We start from the raw sequence: 6,476 nt of genomic DNA, 5'->3' as shown, positions 1-6,476 counted from the left end.
TAAACACATTGCATTACACCAAATACACAAAATAATGTTCTTTTTAGCAGCATCATATGACCCCTTTAAAATGACTCAAAAACAGTCTCATGCTTTTAATACGTTTATGGTGGTTTTATGGTGCTTTTTATTCTTTTGATGTTTGACAGCCTCCTGATCTTTAGCATCTATGCCACACCACTGAGTTCAGTGCTAATATATATATATATATATATATATATTTTTTTTTTATTAAGCATTCATATAAAACAGACTGTTGCAAATCAGTTCAGTGCAATTATTGTCATATGTTTACCAGATGAGAAGAAATTGAATTTTAGTTTGTTCTGAACAATAGCTTTAAGGTAGCAGTAGCTTTACTAAGTCATGAGTTTGATTTCTAGAGAACAGGTATGTAACATTGGTATTAACTTACTATACAATGCACTCATTTGGTACTGGGGTGTATTTTGTAAAAATAACAGACTTTTTTATTGATGTTCCACACAGTGAAAAATGTATTGAGTGATTTAAGTAAAAAGTAATGTTGGAGGAAAGTGTATATTTTGCTTGCTTTCATTATAGTGTGTATGCTTTTAGTATGCTTCGTAATCTAAAGATGTGCCTATTATTTTTAATTAACAGCATACTGTTTTTATATAATATAAAAATTAATATTATAAAGCTTTTCCGTTTGCTATTAAATTGGTCACACCTTTACAGTCTAGGTGTCAGGAACCTAACATTTGTCTGTGTGAACATTTAACATCCAACTTGTTTGTAATAAATTTAATTGACTTGGGTAACTGAGACAAAATTTCAAAGTTTAGCCGAAACACTTCCTGAATAAATGACCAAAGTGATGCACTGCAACTTGCTTTGAATAAAAGCACCTGCCAATTGAAGAAATGTAAATGTAGATTGTTTGTGTCTGATTGCAACAAGATGTGGGAGTGTTTCTTCCAACATCCTGTCAAATATCCTGTGAAAAACCTTAGTTGAAAGCTGTACAGAGCAGGAGTTCATTAATGGACCTGAACACCAGCATTGTGAAACATCCCTGCTGCTAGTAATCAGTTCTTTTCTCTTTCTCTTCCAAATACTGCAAATCAAATAATCAAGAGAAACAAATTGAGACACATGCACACAAAATACAGGCATATTGTAATCGCCAGCAAATACATATATGATAACACGCACAAAGGGCGTACGCAAGGGAGCTCTCATCTGATCCTGCACTGCACAAGGCTTTGAATTAGCCTGAAACGTTGCATTTGATCCTCTGCACGAGTCAAAACGGATCTCCGAGCAGTGCTTTTAACAGCAAATTTCACTTGGAATTATATTTGATTGTAAGTCTTAATCTAGGGTGACCATACGTGCCATTTTCCCAGGACGCGTCCTGGCCAGGATTTCTATATTGCCTAAAATATCTAGGTTTTGGCTTTGTTTTGCGTGTGCAGACCGATCGGTAATCTTCATCATATAATTACAGTAACAAAAAGCTAACAAGACTACAGTATAGAAAAGACATCAAGAACAACATTTTTGGTTTAACTTGCTCTTTTTGTACATTGCAAGGCTGTAAGTTCTACCCTCGGATGGGCTACCTGGAGCCACAGAGCCGTGCTTGTGAGGCTCGGAGGAGGAGGAATAATTTGAGGAGAACGAAAGAGAGAGAAAAAAAAAAAAAAGGAAACACAAAAAGCATCAAAAATGCTGTGGCACCAGGAGCCACTAAAGGAACAGGAAGCTCCAGCAGCAGTTCATCGTTGAAACTGGAGCAAATGTTTTTTTTTTTTTTTTTCTCGTTTGGTTGCTTGTTAGTTTGGTTATTAATTTTGGTTGATTCGCTTTTTTGTGTTTATCTGCTTCCTCAGGAATGACACCCAGGAAAATCCCCTCCCCTTGAACAGTAAAGTCACTCTTTATGGTTGGATGGATCCGGACGACTCACGCCAGAGTGGAACCACGTGTCAGTCACTGAGGCGGGCAGGAGGAAATGAAACAGGTAGCAACACCGTGAACTGGGAGACAACGTATGCGAGTGTTTGAGTCCATCCCGTTCAGAAGTGCAGAAAATGTCCAAGTAGATGCAGAACCAGAGAGAGAAAAAGGAGATAAATTCCTCTCCGTGTCACATATGTCCACTGGTTGCAGAGTCCACTCCCGTCGGCATATAGTGTTAGTTAAATAATGACTTGATATCGGGGCGCGTCGGCCCTGCCTTTGGCTCCCATGCCCAGTTTTGGTGTGTCAACAACAGCCTTCTCAGACATCTCAATGACATCTCTCAAGTTTCCCAGAGTTCGTTTCTCTTTATTTCCTTCTTTGTCATTTCAAAGAAAAGTGTTGATGTCTTCTTTAAATATATCTATATCTGTATACATGTTTATTTTCACAGTGGGCAAAAGGATGACCTCTACAGCAAAACCTGTCGCTTTCGTTCTCTCTTTGCAAAATGTCCACAAAAAAAAAAAAATCAAGTATCCCAATGAGAGTTGATGTATCTCAGCCACGTGTTGGATTAACCACAATAAATATACACTCATCAGGGGCACCAACTAAAGTTTTTCGTGTTTTCGACTGCAAGAAGCTTTGGCCACATTCATATAATTAACAAAAATAATAACTGCTCAGTGCTTCGGTATCCTCTTTCGCCACATTACAAGATTATTGTGTTGAACATCAGACTTGTCAAACCCTTTACTGAAGATTCAGCTTTGCAGTTCAGTATGTATTGGTGCGAAATTAAAGTATAAAATAGAATACAAAGTATAAAAACTCAGACTGATGCTGGCTCTTATGAAACACACGCACACACGCTCACGCTCGCACATACAAAGTCCATGCTGGCTGAAACAGTTGTGAGGGATTCTGCCCCACACGAGAGCCTATAAAAAACGAGAACACTTTGGAAGCAAGAGATACACAACTGTGTCAAGACAAACAAATATAGGAACATTGTAACACCATAAAGTGGCCAGAGAATGATAGAAAACAAATAGATGTGATTTCAATTTAAAGCTGGCATTGTAACATTAATTTATAAATGGACAACAACAAAAACAAAGGAAAATAAAATATACAGTTATATGAAAATAACCATAAAGATATTATCTGAGACCAAAACAATGCAAAGCATTCAAAAATAAACTATACAATATCGGACTTCTCGAAAATAATTATGAACAATATTATAGATAACATGGTTTGAGAGGAGTGGATCCGCTTGTAGATCAAAGGAACTCAATTTCAATGGCATGCACACCAAATAACACCAAATCAAATTTTTCTGCAAGACATAATGCTTGTTTACACACCTGGAGAAGTGTGGAAATACGCTACTAAAGCCAAATACGTTTGCGCCCCCCTAAAGCATCTTTTACACATTTCAAAAATGACTTGATTTGGAAAAGAAAAGAAAAGAGCAATTCCATTTACGATTGGATGGGGGCCATTTCGCTAAAATGCAACCATTTACATTGCAATGACTTGGAGTGAGGGACCTCTTTGGACACTTCTACCTTGTCGTCACGCAAAAACAAGGGACACCTAAAACAAATCTTGCTTTCCCCGGTCTTATAATGCTTTGGAATGAAAATGCCCCTTACAGACCCGCAACAGACATTTCCTGCATGAAAATGGCTTTACACCCTGCAGACAATGAATTCCCTACTTGCTTTTCCAGCCTTTCGTTCCGAGACTAGTTCTAAATCAAGAAGCATGATGACACCGGATCAGGGAGATGCGTAAGTACCAGACAGGTTGCAGTATGTACATTTTTGGTAACCACTATGACTTGGTGATCTAGTTCAAGTGAGTAAAGTCATTTAATGGCTACAGGGATTCTGTTCACTCTCGACACATCATAATTGAAGTGAGGTGATATTCAGCAATCCATGATGGCAGAGTTACACAACAGCTTACAGTCACCTTAGAAATGGGATAAAATAGACTTATACTCAATTTGAATAAAAAGAATCAGTCCTTGCTTAAGAAATTAAAACTCAGGTGTAGTATTTGGAATGCACTGTTATTTTTACAAACATTATAGATCATTATAGAACATTGGTGTGTTCAAAAATGAAAAAAAAAAAAAAAAGCTAAAATGTCCTTTGGAACATATATTCACAGTCTTCAAAGTTCCGTTTTTGCAACAAGAAGGGAAAAAAAAGATGTTGCAGGGGCAGGGGCAGGGTAATGGTTTATTGTTTGTTTCTTTTTTTCTTAAAGCTTAGCCAAAAAGCAAAAGGAGCATGCATCTAGGTATTCTTCCTTTCCAAATCTACATTAGCAGCAAAACATATGTCCTTAAAGACCAGACCTTATATATATTTTTTTTACAGAAAAAAAACAAAAGGAAAAAAAAATGGATTTCATGTGTGACAGAAACTTCAACAAAAACTCTATTTTACAAACTGCAATGGCTCTGTAACGGTGCTACTCCACAATGCAAGGACAAGGGCCCTTTTTGATTTTTGGTTTTCTTAGTATTTGACGTAAAAAAGCCACCTGTCTGCTTGCAAAGAAGCAAAAACGGCAACTCTGATGCGTACTTCTTTTATTTTAAAACTTCATGATGGCAGAGTTACACAACAGCTTACAGTCACCTTAGAAATGGGATAAAATAGAATTATACTCAATTTGAATAAAAAGAAGCAGTCCTTTTTTAAGAAATTAAAACTCAGGTGTAGTATTTGGAATGCACTGTTATTTTTACAAACATTATAGATCATTGGCTTTTAACATTGGTCTGTTCAAAAATGAAAAAAATAAGCTAAAATGTCCTTTGGAACATATATTCACAGTCTTCAAAGTTCCGTTTTTGCAACAAGAAGGGAAAAAAAAGATGTTGCAGGGGCAGGGGCAGGGTAATGGTTTATTGTTTGTTTCTTTTTTTCTTAAAGCTTAACCAAAAAGCAAAAGGAGCATGCATCTAGGTATTCTTCCTTTCCAAATCTACATTAGCAGCAAAACATATGTCCTCAAAGACCAGACCTTATATAAATATATTTTTTTTTTACAGAAAGAAAACAAAAGAAAAAATGGATTTCATGTGTGACAGAAACTTCAACAAAACCTCTATTTTACAAACTGCAATGGCTCTGTAACGGTGCTACTCCACAATGCAAGGACAAGGGCCCTTTTTGATTTTTGGTTTTCTTAGTATTTGACGTAAAAAAGCCACCTGTCTGCTTGCAAAGAAGCAAAAATGGCAACTCTGATGCGTACTTCTTTTATTTTAAAACTTTGTTTTCTTTCCTTAAAAACAGCAACAAATTCTCAAGTATAAAGAAGCCTCTTTTCTCATCTTTATGCACCAATGGTGAAAGTGTTAAGTCTTTGGATTTTCTTTTTGTTTTAAAGCGTGAGAATTATTATTATTATTATTCTTTTTTCATTTTCATATATGACAACACAAAAGTTGAAATGAACATAAAGCCTATAGCAGACTGCAGCCACACTACATGGAAACAAGTATCTGCTTTGTAGTGCTAAAGGAGAGGCAGTTATCTCCAAATCTACAAAGGCAGGGGGTACAGAAAGAGGAAAGAAATGAGGAACAGATAGATAGCTAGAAAGAAAGAAAGAAAGAAAAAGAAAGACAGTGGTAAGTGCACTAAGGTAACACAAATATAACTGAACAATTTTCAAACACACCCCAGATTTCTCCTCGCTTTTGGTCAATGCTGCACCAACCAAAGGTGAGAAACCCCTTGTGACAAAGAGATTCAGCTGGGAGAACAAGAACAAGAAGCTGAGAATTGGACAGAAATAGAGTAGAGATCGTTTCCTGCTCCTTAATCTAGTCTATTGGAATGACCAAGACAACATCAAATGAAGCGCCTTAAAGTTGGACGATACAAAAGCTAAATGTACACAAAGATTTTTCAATCTACCATACTGTTTAAATTCATTTCCAATGCAACAATCTACTGAACACCAAAAATTTATATATCTACCATAAATACAGAAAGTTTTTCCCCCACCAAGTCTGCAATGCTTTTCGTGTCTGGGTAAAATGGGATTAGTAACTCTCCCATTAAAAACAAACAAACAAATACAAATTAAATGATAATAATAATTAAGAAGGTTTAAAACCAGCAATTCAGCTACTCATTGAATGCCCAGAAACTTTAGTTGAGTTAGTATCATTTCTGAATACTTTCTGCCAATAAATGTCATACAAAAACAGAAATGTCTATCATTTGTTTGGAACAAAATGAATAAACTAATGACTTTTTGTAACACAAGAAAAGGTTGTGAGCTGTTGACCTGAGAATAAAATAGACATTACATTATTTTTCTTTTCTTTAGCAAGCCATTGGTATCTGAATGCTTAGATAGCAAGAAAACTGTAAGACTAGTCTCCCATACAGTACATACTGATTTTATGTGACTATGCTATTAAGCGGAAATACTTTTGCAAACAAGGGACAGCTTGTTGACTCGTTCTTTGTAAAGAGAATTGTGGGGCCATTCAAACAACTGCA

The sequence above is a fragment of the Sinocyclocheilus rhinocerous genome, unplaced genomic scaffold (assembly GCF_001515625.1).
Source record: "Sinocyclocheilus rhinocerous isolate Xijiao unplaced genomic scaffold, SAMN03320098_v1.1 scaffold1065, whole genome shotgun sequence".
NCBI classification, from domain to species: Eukaryota; Metazoa; Chordata; class Actinopteri; order Cypriniformes; family Cyprinidae; genus Sinocyclocheilus; species Sinocyclocheilus rhinocerous.
This window is presented reverse-complemented; position numbering follows the sequence as displayed.